General features: G+C 38.3%; 1 protein-coding gene across 1 annotated transcript in view; it reads right to left on the bottom strand.

Moving 5' to 3' along the window:
• Nucleotides 1-24082, bottom strand: part of Asxl3 (ASXL transcriptional regulator 3) — a 170786-nt gene extending 146704 nt beyond the window's left edge. Inside the window, exon 1 of the mRNA XM_028774885.1 lies at nucleotides 24005-24082. The gene's annotated coding sequence lies outside the window, so the exon portion shown is untranslated. The remainder of the gene's footprint in view (nucleotides 1-24004) is intronic.
• Between the last annotated feature and the right edge of the window lie 894 nt (nucleotides 24083-24976).

Raw genomic sequence — 24976 nt, 5'->3', positions numbered from 1 at the left:
CTACATGACATCGCTAAAAGAGGGACTTGATCATACAGCAAGGGGAGAGAGTAAACAGACACAAAATCAACAAAAACCAAAACAGTAATTATATGCAGAACAGTGTGCAACTATCAATTACTGAAAGACATGCTGAAGTCATGGGAACTCTGCAGAGGGTGGAGTCATCCCACATGCCATGTGATTCTGGGGATATTAATGAGATCTCACAGTAGATATTGGCAGAACAACAATAATCACACCTGTTTGAAAGAAAGCAGGGAAGCCAGAATGGAGACAAAGGAGGGAAGACAACAAGGTAGGAGGGAAGAAAACTGAGCTGAACTGGCACCATCTAAAGGCAAGCTCATTTGGTCTAGTAAAGGACTGAAGAGGAAGCTATCCTGTCCTAGACAATGTTTTAACAGAAATAATGGTGCATTTGCAAGTGTGGTTTACTCACTGTGGAGGATTCTCTTTTTTTTTCCTGATTACAGAACCCTCCACATACCAGGGTAGCTCCTCCAAGCAATTGAGAAAAATTGGACAGCCCTGTTCCCTTCTCTACGATATCACTTCCTACTCTACAATGAAGTAAAAGTGCCAAGAATTACATCAGAGTTAAAGAGGAACAAGAAGGAGATGAAACCACAGAGTACAGCAGAAAGGAGAATACAAGGTTCCTGGGTATGAACAAGCTTTACTGAATATTAACACATGATAGGGAGAAATTCTCTTCACAAAACACAACATTGGTATCATCTAAATGATGTACCACACGACAGAGACATAATCAGACTCACAGACAAGACTTGGACATTAGACTTGGAGAAGTCTCACTCAGAGAACAAGTACATCCCAAGATCTCAGGTCCATACAATGCACTGAATAAGCAGCCCATTACCCCAGAAACCCTTGATATGGGGGTACTTCCTGTCTTCTTATTAATTCATAAAACCATACTTTCTAATTTCCTTTTAATAACTATTTTGATTAATTCTTTGAAAATTCAACTCCTCCACTTAAATCCTCCTGGATACACTGACCATTCCCTATCTCCAACCTTCCTTTTTCGTTATTATAATAATTTATTTACTCCAAATGCTGTCTATACAGTCTAAGGTATGATGGTATCCAGTGGAGAACGACTGAGAATAAATGACTGTGAGGTTCTCAGCCACAAGAACATTTTTTATCACAACCACTCCCTGAAACTCAGGGACCATCTTCGAAGACAGAACTGTAAAACCTTAGTGGTGGGGAGGATTGGAGCAAACCAGTGTCTTCTGCACAGGACAAGATCACTGCACTTGTGACTATATAGCGGTTGTTCCCTGTTCAAGTCCAGCAGATCAAGCCAATTTACATTTTAATATGGAGTGGATGTTGGTTTTATATCCAGGTGAAATTCTGACTTCTTCCACCACTTGTTATTAGTCATTTATATTTCTCCAATTTGATCTGTTTCACAACAAACACAGTTGTAGTGAGACATCCTCTACCAAGTAGCATGTGGAACAGTATATTTCCAACAGACATCCTGCACAAAACACACACACACACACACACACACACAGCCTTCATAGGCTGGACAGGAGCAATCAGAACTTCACGCTCACTCCTAGATTTTGGAATCCTGAAGGACGAACACTGGAAACTCCTGCTCTGGGGCTTGTCTAGGGTTATCGCTGTTTGTAGTAACCCATGAATTGCTGCAGGGGCTGTAACATTTCAAGAGACCTCAGTGTTACAGAACACTAGAAGCTTTTGATTCCCTGCTAAGTGCCTAATTGCTCTTCTCTTTTGGGGTAACTGAGATTGAAATTCAAACATGTGATTAAATCTTGAAAAAAATAAGGCTCAGTATTTCACTTAATATTACTTTAAAACCATTAATAACCTTTCTATTGACTTATTTTTCAGCTACAACTATAAGTAATTCTTCTAAACTATTCTCCCATTTTACTTTTAATACTCCATAAGCCACTGAATTGTGTTAATTATTGTCTATATGAATAGGTAATTGAACTCCTAATAGCTCCAATAGTATAACAGAAATGGATTGGGTTTTTTGTTTGTGTTTTATAAATAATATTAATGTTCTCCTTTTGAATGTTTCTGTTTTACCTCTCTTTCCAACACTACTTAACACTGGCTACAAAGTGAATATTTATAATCCATTCCAAAACAACACATCCTAAAAGTGTGAATTGCTTTATCATTTATTTCCTCTTGATATCACTACATTTTGCTTGGGAAACGTGTGCCCAAAATTATTAGAATCAGCCCTGCAATAAAGGGCAGAAACAACTGGCCAGATGCCCCAACTCCACTAAAGGAATAAGACTGTCTCAGTGGTCGACCTTTAGAGCAATGTCCTTCTAATTTTCTGTGAAGTAGATGTTAGGCTCATATTGACGCTATATTTGCAATTCCAGTTTGCTAAGTTAACTTGTCTTTCTAAAGTCTTTTTACTCCTCAGCTACTGCTACTTCTTTCCACATTGCTAAGCACAAAAGGTTCCAAATACAGCACGGTTTTTCAGAAAAATGACTGTCCATGACCTCCATGACCAGAAATATGGGATTTTACACACACACACACACACACACACACACACACACACACACACACACCATCTGTCTGCTTTCTTTTTTTAATTGGATATTTTCTTTATTTACATTTCAAATGTAACCATCTTTCTCTGTTTCCCCCCAGAAACTCCCTATTCCATCCCCCTGCCCCTGCTTCTATGAGGGTGTTCCCTCACCCACCCACCCACTCTTGCCTCCCAGCCCTCAAATTCCCCTACACTGGGGCATCCAGTCTTCACGGGACCAAGGGCCTCTTCTCCCATCGATGCCCGACAAGGCCATCCTCTGCTATGCATGTGGCTGGAGCCATGGGTTCCTCCATGTGTACTCTTTAGTTGTTGGTTTAGTCCCTGGGAGCTCTGAGGGGTCTGGTTGGTTGATATTGTTGTTCTTCCTATGAGGTTGCAGGAGTGCATGCTGACAGGAGCCTGATATAGCTGTCTCCTGAGAGGTTCTTCCACAGCCTGACAAATACAGATGCGAATTCTCTCGGAGCCAAGCATTAGATTGAGCACTGGGTCCCCAATGGAGGAGTTAGAAAAAGGACTGAAGAATCCGTTTGCTTTCTAATGACACTTCCTCTTTACTTTTCACCATAAGTGAACAAACTCACAGAACTGGCAATTATGCCATTGGATTTGCCCCTAAGCTCATGAAATTCCAAGGCAAGACAATCTAATCCCAGCAATGACCTCTCTAGACCACATGATCCAGTAGAAATGCACCTTCAAGAAAGGGGCACCTCTATATTGAAGGAGCAGGAGGGCAACATCCAATTAATTCATGAGCTCCATGAAAACTTTCACTGTGTTTAAGTACTCTTCTGATCCTGGATCCCAAGTCTGTCATTTAAGGTTTCCTCCAGAATTATTTAGTGCCTCTCAAATAGAAAACTCATTCTAAGTTTATCTAAGGTAAACACATTAGACCAGTGTCCACTTGAAGGTTAACATTTCAGCCCTTTGAACCCTACATAAAATGTTCTGAGAGCCATTATTTCCTTGCCTGGAAAGACAAAAAGCTTTACAATTTAAAAATCATTTCAGAGATGACTTTTGTGTGAAATCTAAATGGGTATTAATGGGCAAGCTTCCTTACTTTTGCTAACATGTAGGCATCTTCCTCTCTGCCAAACTGGAAGCTCACTGTAGCAGTTAGACATTAGAGGCCTCGCATCGTGGATAAAGGACTATGGAGTTGGAGCTGCAGATTACTTTCATGGAGTATATACTATTTTATTTGTTTTTACATGGCATATAATCTTATTTGATTTTTAAAAATAACTCTGTGAGATGAGATACACAGAAGACATTATACATATACATGTGTATAAATATGCATATGTATATTTTTTTCAAATGATGAATTAACAGGGCCATACAACTACCATTTAGAAGAACAGAGCATGCACAGTAACAGTAATAACAAAAATGATTGAATTAGTAAAGGCAACTAAACTTATCAAAGAACACTTGTGTGCTAAATTCTCGAGGCATCCTTCATTCTGTAACAACAGACCCCAGAAATCTTACAGTCTTTTCCTATTAATTCTACTTCAAAGCTCAGAGGTACCAATGATTTTGTTGTAACTAGGATTTAGATCCCTGGCACTATTCATATGAGAAAATAAATCATATCAAACATCACAGCATTCTACCAAATGTCTGGTATCTACAGTTAAACTAGGCTGTTCTCAACTCCTAGCATATTTGGTTCCTAATTAAGGGCTTGAAGATGATGCTTACAATTTTCTGTCCTATTCGAATGTGTTTTATGGGAAAATTACATGCTGCAGCAGTATTCATGAGAGTGTGACTTTGAAAACACGAAAAATATAATGATAACTTCCCTGAGAGTCAACCCTACTTTACCCCAAAGCAGCATGAAGATAATATACCTCAAGATCCCACAGAGGGGAAAGGGCTGGCCAAAGCCTCCAGATGTGGATGTCTACTCTTCCTACCCAGTTAAAATTCTCACAATCACATAGCATTTTCCAAAACCAAAGCATCACAACTAAGATATTAAATATAAAATCTAACTCTCAAGCCTTCTCCAGAAATCTCACACTTAATATCCACCATTACCTTGAACTCTAGGATAACGGTTTAAGCAGTATGCTTTTACAGTATAACCTGCCAAACCTATCATTAATTGGCATACCTGCTTAATAATATTCTTTCCAATATAGTAAGCCTCATGAGATCAAGGACCTTGGTCTTCATTCATGTCTACATCCCTAGACTATAGCAGTGCTAAATAGGTCTAAAAAAACCTAGTAATTTGGAAAGAGGATAGAATAATGATTTTAGGTTATGAGTTTTAGAGTCAGATAAACCAGGAGCCCCTAAGCCACTGTCTGATGTTAGATAATATGTTTAACCCCCTTAATCTCAGTTTCTTCACTTCATCATTCATAAATGTGTCCCGAGGACTGAATAAGATAATGAATGGGAAGCACTTATCATCCCAATGAGCCAAATGGCTTCCTACAGTAATGACAGCTAATAAGCTAATAGCATTGGGGGGGGCACTTTGCATTCATCCTTGAAACACAAATCTTGTAAATACCTTCCCACCACTATAAAAGGGGAAGCCTTACGATAATGATGGGCAGTAGGTATTACTATGTTACCTAAATATTCTCAATCCACATCCCCTGAGCATGAACAAATATATTCCAGCAGAGATTCACAAGGGAACCTGCACTGTACACTTCCTCCTGTCAGCCTGGCAGGTGTGCTGCTTTCATTGTACAGAAAAAGAATGAAAAGGGAAAGACACCTCAGAGATACAGACAGACACCCCAAAAGTAAAAGTGATAATCATCACTTAAGTGTGTGCATGTATATATACATACATACATGCATATATATATATAGATATAATATGCTTCAAAAAATAAATCTTCCATAAGGAAGAAACTCTGTGACAGAACTCTGTAAGCCAATCTACTTCATGCAGAATGCACTGCTTGCTGAAACATCTTTTCCTGTGCATCAAGGAAAATTTGAGCTTTCCTCTTACTTCCAAATAGTCTTAATAGTTACACTTAATATACAAGGAGTATGCCATATGAAATTAAAATCTACGTCTAAACAGGTAATATAAAAACAAACTATGGGGCTAGAGAGATGGCTGATTGGTCAAGTGTGTTTGCTGTTCTTCCTAAGGATCCAAATTTGGTTCCCACCACCCAGCTTCACCTTGCAGTTACTTGTATCTGTAAATCCAGGGGATCCAATGGCCTCTTCTAGCCTCTGTGAGCATCTGTGCTCAAATATGTATATACACAAGATATTTTAAATCAGATGAATAAACTATGTTAAATAAATTCACAAATAACTTCCATTAATTATATAGTCACACAATATACTATTGAGAGTTTTTAACATGACTATGGACAAATCTCCATTAGTTTTTTAGGTTATATTACCTCATCAAATACAAAAGATTTTCAATTTCAACAATCCAAATTACCCTTCATTGTGTGGTCTTCAGTTTTCCAGCATCACAAAAATGCACATCTTTAAGAGTGATACTCATTAAAATATATCAACTAAATCCTATGAGAAAGAATTGTTTCCTTTAATAAGTATATAATAGAGGGAAGTTATCAATTGCTCTCTGTCTCTTATAGGCACATGACTACAAGCTAATATAACACCTGCTCTTGTTATCAGCCACTTCATAAAGGCACCCAGTGAGAATTTCCAGGCCTTTTGACACTGGCATCCAAAATTGTAATGCTACAGAGGTGTGTTCTCCAAAACTGACACATATGTGTGTGTTTTATGTGTATGTATAAATATATGCATTCACAGATACGTATCCGTTCCACCCTACTTATGTTTAAATACATTTCTATAGCCTCTCAAATCTTAGTAGTCACAAATATTTCTTTCCAGTATAATTGCTAAATGCCCCCAGAAATCTCCTCCACCATATTTCCACAGAGCCCAGAAGAAAAATCTACAAAAACAGCCAGTGATCCTGGGTAATTTTATCCATTTAACTGCACTCTATTGGTTTAAGCTTATAAAGTTCATCCGCAGTCATTCTGTGGTCCAGCTGTTCATTTCCCTTTTCGTTCTGACAGACCCACATGCTTGGCCAGTGTGATCTCGATGCATGTATCCACAATCTTCACAACACATTCAAACTGGGCAATAGAAAACAAATTCTGCAGCTGCCAGTGAGAACCAGTTTCAAACTGATCATGAATACTCAATCAATATTCTTGGCTATAGATGTTCAATCTGCTGCAGAGTCATTTGATTATACTATTAGCCAGTTCATAATTGTACATCACTTTTAAAAGAGTTTCACAATAGAATCAAGTCAAATGAGTGGCAGAAATTTAGCTCTAACAGGCATATCTTCCTGATGTGTAAGTCTAATAATTCTATCACAAGTAAATTAATTTAGTTTGACATGAATTAGCTGAAAGAATCCATCATGCCTTCCAGGGATCTTACTTCCATTTGTAAATGCTTACAGTCATCTGTTTCATAATTTCTAGAATCTTACTTAGAGTTCAGATAAAGCTTAATAGTTCTGATTTCAAAGGTTTGACCCTCTTACCTTCTTAAAAACAATACCAGAAGTCAGGAAAGATGACTTAGTGGATAGAACATTTGTTACACAAACCCAAGGACCTCAGTTAAAATCCCCATAATAATAATACATGTCTGGTCACCCAGTATTCTTAAAGAAGTATGGGAATCATAGTGTGCAGAAGCTTATGGACAATATATTTTGTATACAATAATGAGCACTCATGCCTTAAGTGAGGTGGAAGTCAATGACCAATACCTGGGGTATTCCCTGATTTCCAAATGTACACATTGGAACACGTGATTCTGTAATCACTCCTATAAGCATATACATACACACATATACCCACATATGTCATAAATATACATGTATGTCATATATATAACATAAAGAGAGGCAGATATATATATATATAATATATGTATATATACATATATATATATATATCTGTTTTCATTCATAAGTATCTCACTGAATAATCTTGAAGACATGAGATTGATCCCCAGAAGCACTTTATTTGGAGTGTGGTTCTATGCACTTAGAATCTCAGTGCAGAGACAGAGACATGGAGATCTCAGGGGCCCTGGGGCAGGTAATAGTCTGAGGCAGCAATATCTGGGGATGTTGGGAATCATTAAAATGTACAAGTGTTAACAGTATTAGCTAATAGGTATCTGGGGAAACGGAAGCTCAAATGAAGAACTTCCCCATTTAGACTGGCCAATGGCCATATCTGGAAGAGATTGCCTAGACTGGTGATATGGAAATGCCCAAACCACTATGGTTGGCACTATCTGGTGACAGGTACATCTGAGCTGTAAGCTAGCTCAGAATGACCCAATAAGCAAGCATCATTGTTCTATGGCTTCTTCTTCAAGTTCCTACCCTGAATCCCTCAACACTGGACTGGAACCTGGGACTGTAAGCTGAAGCAAACCCTTCTCTCTACTAAGTTTCCTTTGGTAAGAGTGTTTTATCACAGTAAGAGAAAAGACAATTGAACATTACATTAAAAAAAAAAGTAGAGAGTAACTAAGGAAGCCAACTGATGTTGACCTCTGGGCTCAACACAAATAAGTGTTCAGACAAATATCCAAATATATATAATATTCACATGCACATACCCATAAATCAAGTCTACATTCATGCTACATGAAAATGCCCAGCATTAACTAATACTACCAAGGAGAGTAAACAAAAGAAGCTGAAACCAGAGATCTGTGGTATTCTATGACTTCTGAATATTTTTTAAAGATTTATTTTTTATTTTAAGTGAATGGGTGTTTTTCTTGCAATGCTGGAGGAAGCCAGAAGCCAGTGGATCTCCCAGAACTGGAATTCCAGAGAGTAGTGAGCCACTGTACTGGAAATTGAACTCAGATCTGCTAGAAGAGTAGCCAATGCTCTTAACCGCTGAATAATATCTCCAGTACTGTGACTCCTGGACTGGAAATTGCAAATGTCTTTCAAAATATTTAATTTGTATACTTACATAACCTAATAAAGTTTATCACATCATTTATATACCATACTATTTATGTATATATTATATTTATTTTATAATGACTAATAACTAATTTTACCCCAGTTCCAAACATAAGCAGACATGAATTCTCTGAAACTGAAACAGTCATATGCCATATTTTATAATACACAACAGCAAAAAGGAAACAGAGGTGGACTAATTTTCTCTGAAGCAAACATCAATCATTATTCAATCTAAGTCATGAAAGTTTCTTAGCATTATTCCTGAGCACTGGTCTAAAATGACACAGCATTTAGATTTATCTGCCAGAAAGAATTAGCTGTAAAATGTATCTTTAGATAATTATATACAATGACTGTTATATGGAATTATATGATTCTGCCCACTTACATGTTGACAGAGGAAAAAGATAATGACACTTATGAAGTTGCAGTTCACAGTAAGCTTTTATTCCAACAATTGCATCCCCACCACCCTCAAGCAATTTGCTAACAAATATTTACCAAGAATATCCATACACCATAATGAAATAAGATAAAGCATGATTATCTCTACAGACACTTGAGTCCAGCCTAACGAGAGTCAGGAAAAGAAGGGAGCATCACAGGAAGGAAAGAAACAAAGCTGTCTGTTCTTCAACTTCACTCAAATGTGCTCTCATCTATGTAGAAATGGTGCCTGCCTAGCCTGTTCCCACATGCTAGTGTGTTGAAAAGATGAGTAACAGTGGAATAGAGAGATGGCTGGTGTTGGGTACCAGAGGAGGGCCAATCACTGACCTCCTCCATGGTACTATGTGAGTCTAAACTTTTGGTGAATGATGTCATAGAATAGGGAATGAGATCATTGTGGCCATGTTCCTCTCTCTGTGGGCAAAGGAGGCTCAGCAGATAAGTCTACAGTGTGGTCAGCAATAGGAATTTCAGAAGACAATTCTTATATGTTATATAATACTGTACCAGCTACCTCAGTGCTAGCCAAGCTTTCTGGGCTGTTTTCTGGTCCAGCTGTTTAATCTGTACACTGGAAATATGAAGACTGCATTGATCAGAGCACAGAGCAGAGTTGGGTTCAATCGTTCAACCCATCAATATTCATTGATATGAAACATGGTTCGATCTCATTAATGGAACAACAAAATATCAAAACTTAACTTCAACACAAGATTCCTTATGAAATCAAATAGTCCTCAGTGCTTCCAAGCGTCCCTAAACTGATTTTACAAGATGAGTTCTGCTTACCACCAGACTAAGAGCTAATCATTCTACAAGACCTCATTTGAGAACCAGGATAGAAAAATATCAATGTTGATGTGATCAAAATATTTATCTTCTTTAGCAGGAACTATATAGATGAGTCACAGATAAGCCAGCTCTAAATTAGCCCTTGCAGGTCTTCCGCACACTTCTACAGCTTGCCATTTGACGTTAACCAATTATATGTGAAGGTAAATTGTATCAGGTAATATGCTTTCATGCTCACTTAATCAACTGGGAGCAGTGGGAGTTGGTTTCTTAAGGAACCAGTTCCCCCAGTATAAGCTATCCATTGGAAAGTTCTGCGAGTAATAGAAACTACCTTTTTTTTTTCCATTGGGTACCATAAGTACCCAATGTCCAGCATGCAGGACATATTAGATGATTACCTATGCCCATATCTGTCCAGAGTGTGTATACTGAGAAACATAAGTGGGAAGATAAAATTTGGTTTGTGTTCCTCCACAGTGAGAGATGGCCTTACTTGTAAGATTTATGATTAAATGCTTGCACTGATATATAAAGGCCAAAGCTTTTATAGAAAAGAAATTTGCTGTGAAAATGAATGCCTTCTGCAGATAAAGTATGCCAGTATTTAAATTTAAAGTCAGGGATTGTGTATAACTTCACCGCATTTGAAGAAATTTTCTGGTATAGAGTCCTGGGGTTGGCTCTGGGCCTCTTGAACGGGCAGAGACTGTTCACCTGAATTAAGATGCATATGGTCAATAGGGAGCCTATTAGTAGCTAGTTGTTACTGTCTACTGTATCTAGGGAAGAATCTCATCAGATGTCTGAGCAACAGTGAGCTTTCTGTGGAAATGGGTCTCTGAAGCAGACGGATAAGGAAACAAAGCCCTTTAGTGGGAATGATTCTTACCAGCATTCACCTAAGACAAAGGGATTTGGTATTGGGAAGAATGGAGATTGCTAAAGAGAAAATAGAGGGAGGAAGGGAGGGAGGGAGGGAGGGAGGGAAAGAGGGAGGGAGGGAGGGGAGAAGGACTGACATTGTTTGCTTTCCTCTTCCTTATGGCTTTAAGATCTATCTGGCTGCACCTTTTCAATGAGACACAATTTGTCTTTTCTTGGAAACTTGAATACATTAAAAATGTTCCAGAGCCTCTTTCTATCTCAAATATCTTGGAATTCAATTCTGGTTAACAATAATTGCTCTATTCTTGCTGGATCAAAACTGTTCCTCTTCAGAAGACAGATGGGAAGGAAAGCAATTATTTTATAAGGCAAAAATATAATAAACAGATTTATCTAAGAAGGAACACAGAAGCATTTTCCTAGGAATAAACAGTTCTCTATTATTTTTCTGGCTTTAAACATCCCAGTGCAAATACTAGATGGAAATACAGAAAATCATTTTAACATGATGTAGAAAGAAAAAAAGAGAGGAAGTTAGTCTTATATGCCTAGCATACTTCTTAAATGCATGATTAAACATTCACTGTATCTAAAACAAAGGTAAAAGTAGGACTATAATAACTGGTATTCTACAAACCTTGTATCTGTCATTATAAAACAGAGTATACAACAGGGAAGACTAGTTCCCAACTATCTGTGGATCTAAAGAAATATTAGTTTGCAGATATGTCTATCTCTAACCAAGTCCAACTTGCCACTGGCTCCTGCAGTTAACCTAGCTAGACCAGAAGTGGACAAATCAAACGTAGCCTAAAAAGATCAAGTAAGGGGAAATAAAACACCTTTACCATCATACCTAACTTCAAGATAGCAGAGAAGTATAACCCTACCATCTGTTGCCAAGGAGGCAAAATGAAAGAACTGCACTCTGATTTGATGACCCTTAAAATGGTTTCATTGCCCAGGCATTAAAGACAAAGACTTTTTTAGTGACTTACTAGAAGATAATCTTTTTCAAATAGATAGTATTGGTCAACATAGCAGTGTGTTTACAAACTCAAAAATTACGAGATGGTGAGTTTTATTGATGCTCTTTTGCTAGTTTCTGCACCATTCCTGTTTTCTGTATGATAAACCTCCTGAGATCAGTCACTCATTGTTCTATAACTGTTTACTATTTATATCTAGCACTTATGTTATAGAAGTTCATGAAAACAACTGAGTGACTAGACTCTATTGAGGAAGCCTTCATTGTCCACCAAGGGTTTTAACAAACAACCAAGACAATGTATTTAATTTTCAACAATTAATTTGATACTAAGAAACTAAACTCAAAAAAACTGTTAATTCTGAAAACTAAAAAGTGTACTCATTAAAGATTGAAAACAATGCTGTATGCTCCCTTACCTACAAATACTTGCCTTTTTCCTAGGACCACAAGCATGTTGTTCCTATTCAGTCCTTTTACTTGGTTGGTAAAGATGGTATGAGGAAAAAGTGTTAAGGCCAGCTAGTATTTCAGGACACTGGGCTACAGAGATAATGTTTTCATCCATATTATGTGGCTGTTTATGTGATTCTTTTTCTTGTTCCCATCTAAAGATCCAAGTAGATCTAGAATCAAGTTGTTTGCAGGATTAAACACACTAAGAACTTTTGCCCAGAATTTGGTGAATCAATGCTCTCTCTCTCTCTCTCTCTCTCTCTCTCTCTCTCTCTCTCTCTCTCTCCTCTCTGTCTGAAAAATGAAGATGGAAAATTTCCACAAATGGAGGGAAATTTCTAAGAAGGGGAAGAAAAGCCAGAAATGTTCTGAATCACTGTCTCTGACTCACTAGGCTATGGGAGAAGAGAAGTGTTGTTGAATGAACAGCAGGACATGCCAGCTATACACTGTGTAGGTGTAGAGTCTGTGTAGGATTTACAGACTCCCAAGTGAAGTAAAGAGCCCTTAGCTGATTCATCAGACTTTATCATACCACTCACAGGGAGGAGCAAGGATTCATTCCAGGGATAAAAAGGGGCCTATTCTCTGTGGTTATTTTAGCATCCTCTAATGCTGATGGCCAATTCAGGAATAAAGGGCAGCATTTTCAACAATGAATAAAAACATTTACTGTATTCAGAAAGTACCTGGACGCTTTCGTAACACATACTTCAGTGAGTTAAGACCTAAATCGACCAGATCTGACTATTTTAAATTATCCTATAAATCTATATAGAGACCACTTGTAGGTAACTCTAGAGCGATTGTTCTGTGGGTAGAAATAGAACAGAAACTATACATAGTTGATTCTGGCTCTACATTAGGAAAGTGAGTTTTAGGAACTCACCAGAGGGAGGTGGTTCAATCATCATATCATCTATCATCATAAAAACAATACCAGAAACCCCTAGGTGATGTTGTATAGACTTTAAATATAATTTGCTCCTGTCCCATTTACAATGGAGAGAGTTCACCTATCAACCATGTGACAAAGGCAATGGCAGGCACCCATATGGCATTCCCTATGCATGCTTGCCATTTGCCTTTCCTTGATACCAGAAGCATATTTCTCTCTAGTGCACATGATCTCTCTTTTCTGTCAGCCAATCATACTACCTTAATCTTGGCCATTGACCTCTCAGCCAAGTAAAGAGAACATGAAGCCTTCTCTGAGATTGACATTTTAAAGTGACAGGCAGAGAAAAGGAAAAAAGAAGGAAAATAAAGGGAAGAGTAGAGATGTGCTTAATCACAGTACAGTTCAGCTTGAAGGATGTAGGTGCAGAGCCTGGAACAGTCAGGTACCTGCCAAGACAATGGAGAAATGGACAAAACATTGGTGCCATCCTCTAACTTCTTTCCACTTACAACTGAGGTACATTGTCAAATTCCTCAATTATATTAAACCAGTTTAAGTAAAACTTACTTCAGTTGCAACTCAGAAAAACATAACAGACCAAATAATTCTTCAGTCTCTCTCTCTTTTTTGTCTTTTGACTTTTTCCCCCCTTTTGGATTACGAGTGATATGCCAAATATCTCCTGGGTTTGTTCACAGGATTCAGCACTATAATACATGGAAGCTGTATACTTCAGTGTCACGCTTTTAAACACCCAACAATAACTGGTTTTCATAAAACATCACTGTGGACTGGTAGCTCTTGGGTTAGTTCAGTTTTCATCACTATAACAAATTCTGGAAGTTATTAACTTATTAAAAAGAAAAAAAGTTATTTTGGCTCATACTTTTTAAAGGCTTCAATCCATCATTGGCTGGTCTCTGTGATATTTGGGGCTATTGACCATGTAGCCTGTCATGGTAGACATGGCAGAGAATTCTATTAAACTTACAGCAAGAAAGGGAGTAGGGAAGGAGATGAGAGCCCTATAGTCCTGTTTGAGGGTATGCCTTTCCATGGACTAAAGACTCCCATTAGGCCCCATTCTTAAAAACCCTCTCATTCTCTTATAGTACCACAGGTTAGGGGATATGCTTCTAATACATGGTCCAATAGAGAAAGTTCTATGTCAAACAACATCACTGTAGTATGTAATACTTTGCAGTAATTGAGAAAGTAAGAAATTGTTTCCAAACTGAATGATAGATTGTCAAAGAAGAGTGCAAAACTACAGTTGTTGATATTTTACTTACACATACAAAAATGTTTTTTTTTTTACTTTGAAAATACTCTTAAACTATGTTGTATCTGATATACTACACAATTATTTTCATCTAGAAGTCATGGGGTAGCTGGAAAACTTAACTGTATCTTACTAAAATAACATGTATAGAATTTTAGTTTTGGTCACAGAATTTCAATTGAACTGCCCAAATTTACATTCACAGAAAAGAATCTTATTTGTGACCTAAAAGTTCTTTTCTTTCTTTTCTTTTTATAAAGCCAATTATAACCAACAGTCACGGTCTGTGTCTTAGTTCATTCTCATCATACCATCATGCTAATGGTGGAATGAAAACTGTTGAACCATCAAGTTACACTAATACTGAAATCAGAATCACTGATTCTGATAAATAATCCATACATTATGTAACTGGTTCTTGGAAGGTCTAATCTGTTTGTTCTCTACAGTAGTAACTCAGCCATGGCACATAGAAACACAATGAGAAGACATATTATATGGAGCCAGCAGTTCTATCGTAAACTTAAAGAACTCACTCTATTGACTCTTTAAAAGTACCTTCTTGGGATTAGTCACTGAATTCAAATGTGATCAAAACCAACTTGGCCAGTAGCACATCACTTGGGAAAATGTATAAACAAGAAAGCAGAAATAAAAAAAAATGATGCTCTATCATAAAAACTACAAAATGCATTTGGAATATGAAAGAATTTCTCCTAGGAAGAAGGTGGTCTAAATTTTTGTCAAATAAAAAAGAAGGAAAACTGTGGAAAGAGAGGATTTCAAAACAAGTGACCAAAGTCAGGATGAACTGTAGAGAACATGTTCTGAGATCTGACGGCTCTTGCATACTAGTGAATTGAAATGCCAATGGCCAGAGGGTGCAAAAATGATGCCAGGAATGTACAAGGAGATAGACCTTAAAATGTGAACTGTCACCATTAGCAGCTTCTAGAGTCCCCGTCTACCTTTCTTCACCTAGTTGTATGCAGCAGCAGGCTGATGTCTTCTCAGTGGAGTCCCCTCACCCTCTAACTTCTGGATAATTTTGCAGAATCATTAACTCAGAATGTCTCCCCACACGGTTCCTCCTCACATGCTGAGGGTTATGCTCTACAACCCAAGGTCCTAGTTTTCATCACACGGCCTTGTCCTAGCAACATCACTTCACCTCACATCAATCACCACCGCTCCATTTTTCATGGCCCTGTAAGTCTGTGCATTACACCTTCCTGATGCTATCTGTCCCTGTGTCCACAATTCATGGATACCTTCTACTGTGTACTAGCTTTCTTAACCACATCATTAAAATAATAAAAAAAAAGCTGCTAAGTTTTCCTACTGTTTTTAAATGAGAGACAATGTAAGCTTTATATAGCAATGTCTTCCTTTTTGAATTGCAGTTCATATATTTGGGAAGTAGTATTACAAAGTACCTATCTCACCACATTTATATCAAATTGTGTCTATATTCAAACTCATTTTATAAGGAAAGGAAGGATTTTAGAAACACATACAAGTAACCCAAAGAGAAGGCATCCCTTTAATCATTCTTTCCTAGTTGCTATAATGTCATGTGAGTCTGTGTCTCAAAATGAGAGAGCTGGGTAACAGCTCAGTTAGTTAAGTGTCTGCCTCACAAGCATGAGGCACTTCTTAAGTGTATCTACTGAAACTGGAAAGGAGTAGGTTCTGTGATAGATTGTTTCTTTAAAAAAAATGGAGCAGGTTGGATTTACATATAAAGAATGTATGTAAATTGTGTGTGTGTGTGTGTGTGTGTATGCGCGCGCGCGAGCACGCGTGCATGTGTATAAACAATTAATGAAAAATAAAAGGCCATATACTTGAAAGAAAGCAAGGGGCTATATGGGAGAGTTTTGTGGAAGAAAGAGGAAATGAGAAATGATATAATTATATTATAATCTCAAATTTTTTTAAAAAATTAATTAAAAAATAAAGTAAAAAGCAGTAGAGAGAGATATCATACATTGATCGCCAGTCTCCATACACATGTATACACATGTTTAGGGACACATACAAACTCACACTTACATATAAACACAGAATAAATGAATAATTTTTAAACCAGCACAATTACAATGTTTAATAAATATTTTAAGTGAGGGCCTATTACAGGTAAAGACTGTGTGCTTAGACCCAAAAGGCTTCAGATTAATTTTTTTTAAGAGAAAAGTAAAATCTTATGTTAAAGGGATCAGAAAAAAAAGAAAAAAAATGTAGCATAGAGATCACGTTGATCACAGAAGTTGAAAATAAGCTACTAAATATAACCAATGTCAAAAACTAATTTTTATGGTTAAAAAGAATATAAACCCAAGAATGCAAAAAAAAAAGTTTATAAGGTGTGTAACAGGCAGAGTATGCTAATTTCTAATTGTCAAGGAAAACAAGTGTTCATCACTTTTCAAATGGTCCAGCTATGCTGAAAAGTACTCCTTATGGCTTTCGCTTGAAACTAATCACTGAAGTCTTTAGGCAGAGGACTGGATAATAGCAGATCTGTTCCACAAAGATGCCTATGCAGCTTCAGTGAAATTTGGAAAAGAGATTAGAGACAAAAACTATTTGGAATGTCAGAACTAGGTAAACCTAAACCATATCGAATGAAAGGAGATCGGAGGCTTAGATACACAAATTCAAGTCCTGTTAAGACAGGCATGTTGTCACATTCTCCTTCTGTGCATGACACATTTGCAGGAAGTATTCAACAAATGTTTCAATGTATCTGACAAATTTCACTTGAAGTGTCCACAGTACCTAGGAACAAACAGTAGGAATTGGTCATATAAATCTAAAATTCAGGGAAAAGTTGAGGGTTTACATTTCCACCAGAAGAGAACTGCCAGCAAGGGCACTGGGAATGTTGGGAGATGCTGAACACCAGGAATAAAATGGGGGCAACAAAAACTGGCCAAACATGTCATACTTAAAGGAGAAAAGGCATAGAAGGGACAGGTCCAGCAGGAGAAACTAAGAAGAATGTTGGGAAAAGAACCAGGACAGGAGCAACAATATTTGATTAAACAAATTAATTGAAAATCTGGAATTAGTTAGAAGAGAAAAAAAGAAATGAAATGGAAAGTACATAGAAAACACATTATCACAATCTCTGCTTACAAAAGCTTGGGGATATTAACACATGTTTTTTGTGTTTTGTTTTTTTTTCCTTAAAGAGTAGAAATTTTCTTATCATTTTAAAAGAAAATTTCTCTTCAAAAGAAAGAGGAAGAGTACACAGAAGCTTGTAGAATCCGGACACCCCTTAGAAGAATTTTCTTCTACGACTCTGGTCAAAGAATTTTGATATAGGAACAAAAGACGCATGCACTGCATTTATTTAGACATTAAAATTAGAAAAATAAGAAATCCCTTAACTACATTAAGAGCCAATAATGACAAATCTGACAAAGAAGATGAAACCTCAATCTATAATTCCCTGAAATTAACAAAGGTTCTGCATTTTATTGCTGAAATCTTACACACTACCTCTCTTGAGATTACAGTGACCAAAGTCAACCCCAACTGTCTTCTAAGTCACAGAAAACTGGAACTCATTTTTAGCTTTCTGATTTATTTGGAAATAAACTATGGCATAACAGTTGCTTAGGAAGAATAGAATTCTCACCCCAAAATACCAACTGCAGAATTATTTTTAAAGTAAGTTTAAACTTTATTTTTTCCTACACTAATACCTGTTTAATATGCAAAATGAATCCATGATAGATAATTGTATCATAAATTAAATACATATGTACATATGCTTAGACAAATTCTTACAATTTTTAATCTTGTCCACAAAATATAAATTGCTATGCCTTGGAGAATTATTCAAGTTCTCAAAATACTGCTGAAGCTAAGGTCTCAGATGTCATTTAAGTTCTATATTTCAGCTATTAAAGTCAATGTTCTGACAGGCCCTTTGGCTCGGATCCCAGGGCATGAATCTGCCTTAAACTGACATAAGAATGTGTCAGAGGGCTATATGTCAATCAACCTAAAGAAGGGCCTAGTCCCAATTTGGTGTTGTCAGCTGAAGACATTAAATCCAGCAACAGTTAATTGTTACCACTTCAAGTGGAAATACTGATGGAAGAGAGGAGGGACGTGTCTAGGTTCAGGAGATAAAGCTGTTAATTGCCATCCTTCTGTGTAGATTTGTTTAATAATGAAAACAATGTGTCTAATCATATAATGTTTCTATTTGTTCCCCTAAGGACTCTTCAGAGAAAGTTTCTGTCCGGGGGAGACTTCAGCTGCTACCGACTGTGCAGGGACAAAAGAAGAGCAATCCAGGCACTTGGGGCAGGCAAATAGCTCAAAGTGGTTCTGTAGACACAAACCCAGGGAGGAGTCAAGAGCTGGACTCACAGCTTAGAGAGCAAGGGGGAAATGCCAGTACCTCAGTAGCAACAACTTCATGCACATTCTGATGTGGTAAGAGAAGACTCCGAAGGGAGGTAAGCGAGTGAGAAGGGAAGAGAAGGACAGGAGATGGAGAGGGGACTGAAAAGGAGGAGCTCTTAAGAACAAGGAAGGAGCATCCTGACCTGCTCAAACCCTCACCATGCCTGTGAGCAGAAAATAAGTTATTTCCTGATCCCTTAAAATGGCCATGTGATCAAACAACAAAACCAGAGAGATGTAGGATAGAAGGAAACATTTCTGAAATGCTGCTGCCCATCCATGTCCCTTAAGGGTGGGTCCACAGGGCACACTAAGCATGTCCTCGACAGTGCCTGATATAACTCTAGCTACCTTACTGATCTCAAAAGGATGTTTTAGGGAGCAAGCTGTAAGTCTACATGTGTGCATTATTCATGAAATTTTACTTTCCTTCATTTGGTAAAGGAAACATGACAGAATAAAGTTGTATCATTTAATATGGTTCTTCAGACCAATTAGGGCCAATTAGTAAGTCCATTCAGAGACACCTGGCTGCCAGTGTGCCCTCTTTAATTGCAATGATGATGATAATAATAATAATAATAATAATAGCAATAACAGTTGTCCATTATAAGGAATAGCTTGTTTTATACATGGGCAAACACAGTTTCAACTAATCCATCAAGCTCCCCTAGACTACCAGGTACCATGCCACTTCTTTCATCTATTGATCTGTCAACCTGTGTCTGCCTGCTCCTTCACGTGCTACCTACATATTTGTCTGATCATCTTCCACTGTCCCTCGCTCATCCACTGAACTTTATGCTCCTTGAATATACACTTCAAACCCTCTCACCATTTGAACCCATAACATTGCCACCTTGCTCAATATATTTTGTATTTTAATGCATTTTGGAGAGGTTTTAATACTATTGTATTATTGCATGCTGTGTGTAACTTGGTGTTTCTGGGGAGCAATGACTCTCAGGTCCAGCTCTGCAAATCTAAGGTACACAGAGAAGACAGACCATTTCTGACAGCCAATAAATCATCTACCACCAAAGTATTTGTCAAAATAGAGACAAATCTAAAATATAATCAGTTCTTAAAAGCCACTTTCATGTTCAAAAGGGAAAAAAAGTAAGTACCTAAACACTAGGCCTAAGTTTCCCATGACTCATAATTTTAACTACACTTGGCTCTTATAAAGTTGAAGCTGGTTTCTTTCTAAATAAGCATGTAGGGAAAAAATAGCCTTTTCTAGCTTTCAAATCTGATGTGAAATTTAAGCTACATATTTGAAAGAAGAGATGATGAGAGACAGACAAACATGGGTGGTGCCAAGCAGAGTCTCAGAAAAACAGCTGAATCAAACCAAGAGACACTGCAGTGATTGGAAACAAAATTTCAATTGCAGAAATAGATGGGCTGGGACCTGGAGGTGGTGAGCACTTGGCGAGCCTGCTCACATGAATACAGTGTACACTATGGGGATGGTCCCAAATCATAAGTCAAAGTCATCTTTTCTGTGAAGGAGGCCTGAGGACACCCGGAATTTAAACACTAATGGCTCACTGAGAAATTCCAAGAGCAGTTACAACTCTGTATTATATCTCAGAGAAACTTTATTTATTTCCATATCACCAAGACAAAAGACCAAGTAACAACTTAACAGTTACATGTTGTTTTCTGTTTTAACTGCTTTATTTTAGAAGAACATTAACAAGTTATTTAGAATGTCATGTGTTGTCAAAAAGAATCTTCATATATACAGTTCCCTCACACACTAACATATTCCATGCAATTTCAAATATTCTATGATTTATCAAACTTCGATATAGTCAAAACCTGCAGTAATCCTAGTATGAGGACATGTGCTTGTTATCTTCCAACAATGAAGTAAGTTTGAGGTTTAAAGAAATTATATCATCAAAGGTCACCTTGAACTATAAAAAGTCAGGGTGGGCAAATTGACCAGTATCTGAATGAAAGCATCTAGACTATAAGTAAATTGTCCAGCCATGCTGCCAAACACCGAGCTACTGTAAAATTCAGACCTATTTTCAGGTGCCATCGAGAGTACACAAAAGATTGTAAGCAATCAAACAGGAGGAAGCTTGAAACAAATGAGTAAATTGAATCATTATCTTAAAAGCAGCATTCTTCTCTGAACAAAGTAGAAGAAACTATCAAAAAGCAATCCTCAAAGCACCTCCATTTTTGCATGTCAAAAAGAAAGAATTATGCTAGAACTAATATATAAATAACAGTACATTCTGTGTTAAGCCAGTAACAAAGAAACCCCTCAGAGCCATAAAACAAAGTCCTGTCAAATCCCCATTTCTTACAGAATAGCAGGAAGATCTTTTCAGAATGGTAGAAACTGTATTTATAGTAACAAAGTGAAGAGTTGAGATAAAAGCCGAAAGAATTAAAGTCAAAGCCCCAGCTCCACATGGGTTATGGTTTTGATTTTATTCTTATTGTGGTCTGCAAATATTAAGACAGAAAACACTTCCATTTGACTGTGGGATCCTCTGAGACTCTACAACCTCAAAAGAGCACATGAAACAGATGAAAATGCATCTGGCTTGGGAGCAGACTCCATATTAAATGGCAATGCGCAAAGTAACAACTACAACTGCAGAAGGCCTTGGGGGAGGGGAGGGGAGGAGGCTAAAGGCTGAAATTCTGCAACTGATGGGGGCAGGCAGAGAAAGGGAAACAAGGGGGGAAGGAGGGGGGGATGGCTTTACTGTCTTAAGATGGCAGCCTGTTTATAACTACTGCATTCCTGAAAATAGAAGGCGGCAAATTATGACCCCATTCCTTCCCTCCAAAGTTAAGCAAGCCCACCACACACAAGCATGACACGCCCGGAGGAAATCCTACAGCTGGCCAGTATATCTCTATCTAAGACAGAATCCCTAGAGCTGTCACTCAAGAGTTAGAGATCTAGAGCACTGCACACTTTTCTCACAAAGAAAGCAGTCCAAAAATTCTGCTGTCAACTAGGAATTCTTTCTCACTGCAGAAAGAATTCTTCATCTTGCACGTTTTTGTTTCTAATAGAAGCAAAACCACATTTAAAACACAAAGCTTTGGGGCACATTTAAAATACCTTATATTGCATTTTCTCTCCCCTCGTGTCTTCTCTTATAAAGAATGCATAAACACCCCAGTAGATCATATGCACACAAGACACAAACTGGAAGACTTCTCTTAAGGTTAATTGGAGTATTTCATCTTTAGTTCACACATTATGAAGAACCACAAACCCAGTGGGTTGTTTTTCATCTCATTCTTAATCATTACTTTTCAAATCAGATAAGTGGTTTAACATTTGATAGAGAAGAGGCTCAAAGTTCCAAACAAAAGTAAAATCAGCAGGAGCATAGTAAAATATTGAATGACAGTTTCTATCTCTCAAATAATTAAAACATGTTTTTCCATTGAGTGTAAAGTAATACTATTAAGTATTAGAGTAAAGAAAATTTATTATGCAAGTATGGAAGACAGCTTAAGTCTACATGTACTCATGCAACCACAGAGAGAAAAGACGACCAAAAGCATCCTTGTTTTCTCCTTTACTCAGTTAAGTAAGTTACAAATTATCATAGTTCACTTTTACAAATCACAAATCTCTAAAAGTGATATTTCCAGTACAATTACTTGCTATTTTATCCAGCATTTTATTTCAACTGTCACATTTTGAGCACAGAAACATTTGTACAGCTACCAGGGGAAAAATAACTTGAATCAAATTGAAAAATTACCATAACTACTAGTTCAATATGTCTGGTTAAAATAGAGACATCTGGTCTATCATTAAATCTTTTGTGTTGATGACTTCTAATGTGTCTTTGCCCGCTAATAAACTTCGCAAAAAAAAAAAAAAAAAGAAAAAAGAAGCCAACTTTCAAAAACAAAAGAAAGAAAACCTGAGACTATGAAATCTATTGCAAGATGTATCAATATCTTTGTACCTTTCAGTCAAATGTAGCATAGTTCTTCTGAGAATTCTTGCAGAGACTGCTGGAATACAAATGTCTAGTTCTGAATTCCATCAGAATAATGATATCTATTAAATAATTCTCTGCAGGCATGGCTAATTCATGAATCGTTATTTTTAAATATTTATAAATCAACTCATTGTGCGGTTGTTTAAAATGTATACACTGAAACTCTATAATAGCCCTTGATTGCTACTCCAAGGAACTTGAATAATGCATTTTCAGAAGCCTTGCACACCCACACACAATTCTAAATTAATGGCCAAGCAAACAATAAGTAATGTACTTGTAAGCTGGGAAAAAAAAATCCCAGTGATAAGTCAAACTGGCATCTTCTTAGTACTCACTGCTTCCTTCTCATGTATTCCCCCACAACTAAGTTCATTAAAGTGTGGCTATCACCTGCCCATTCATCCACAGAGAGTGATTTCGTGATTAACACATTTGCAGATAAGGGCAGAAATGATAACATACACCAAGGCCAAATTAAGAGATGAAGAAATAAAAGAGTCTGGCCACTCCCGCTCCCAATGACCAGACTGCAATTAAAAAGGACTTTTGTCACTTCTTGGCAGGGCAATAGGGCCAGTTATCTAAAACCCTTCGCTAGAATCCATAGACATACCAGCAAGGCCCTTCAAGGAAACTCAGATAATTACTTTTGACAAATGTTCTCCTTGAGCTTAAGAGTTACCCAAAAGCTTTTTAAAATGACTACAGTTATGCTAAACAATCTTTAACAAAGTCAACCCAATAACCAGCTTTGGGTCTCCACACCCCACTCCACCCCCCAATTCCAAGGCATGCAAACTGCTTTCTTTTGGCCAATTTATAACAGATAGTAAGTTGGTGAATAAATATTTAATTTATGCAGTCAAAGCTCTAAAAGGCTAAGCTTCGAATGCAATGCCTTTCGTTCCCGTGAGACTCGCTGTACAAAATATCCTTTTAAACACACACACACACACACACACACACACACACACACACTTACAGCTGTCCTTTAAACGATGTGGGAAATGAGGAAAATATGGAAAGAGAATCCTCACACACACACACACATAAACACACACATAAATACATACATATGTATGTATACACATCCACCTAAACCAGGACGCCGACGCCCCTCTGCCAACCAGCATTTCTATAGAGACATTTTTACCATAATTAAAACCTAAGCTCTGAAACATTAAAGAAAAAGAATACCAGGCCAGTAAAGCTGCCCAGCAAGCCAGCGGTGAAACACACGTAGCTGCAGACTTCTAATCTCCCAGAACAAATGTCACTGAACCAACTTCACCAAACACACACACACACACACACACACACACACACACACACATTCACGCACACTCACACTCAGGAATTGCACACGTGCAGAGAACATAAGGCAGAGATCCCATGGCAAAGCACAGTACCTACAAACAGCGCGAACCCGGTCCACACAAAACATGCTCGCATAGTGTCCTCACAGAATGCACAGGACACGGCACACAGACAGAGCGCCCTAGCTCACATGCACACGCCTTCCAAGTCCGAGTTGGACACATACGGTGCATGCACGTGTGGAAGATCTGAACTCACAAACGCGGGACACACACACAGACACCGGGACTGTTCCAGAGTTATTGATGAAATTCCAGGGGGTGGAGGGCCGGGGAAGGAGTGGTAATTGCCACACAAAGGTCTCGGGAGCGGCAGAGAGGGAAGTGCCCCGCGCCAAACGCTGAGAGAATCACCGGTTCGCGGGAGGCGCCGCGGGACTCCAAGCGCCAAGTCCCGGGAAGAAGTGTCCCGGGCGGTCCCGGGTGCGCAAGGCGCGGGGTCCCCGAGCAAATCCTGCGCCCCTCGGCGCGCGCACGCACACCGGGACCCTGGCGAGCCCACTCCCGCGGAATAACAAAGAGCCGGAGCTGGGGAGCGGGGGAGCGGGCGGCGGCTCCGGGCGAGGGCCGAGGCGGCGCGGGGCGCGGGGCGGGGCGGGACGTACCAGGCGGGCAGCCTCGGCCCAGGTGCGGTCCTTCTTCTTCCTCTTGTCTTTCATGTTTGCATCTCATTGATGGTGCTGAGGATGACGTGGGGGGGATTCCGCGGGTGCTCAGGGTGCGGGCGCCGAGACAATGACCCAGTGACCCGGTGACCCGCACTCGCGCGGCGGGGGGAGCGCGGGCGGCGGCG

Source organism: Grammomys surdaster, unplaced genomic scaffold, assembly GCF_004785775.1.
Source record: "Grammomys surdaster isolate TR1022 unplaced genomic scaffold, NIH_TR_1.0 243, whole genome shotgun sequence".
Classification (NCBI taxonomy): Eukaryota; Metazoa; Chordata; class Mammalia; order Rodentia; family Muridae; genus Grammomys; species Grammomys surdaster.
The sequence above is the reverse complement of the archived record's forward strand: the minus strand, read 5'-3'. Positions and strand labels throughout refer to the sequence as shown.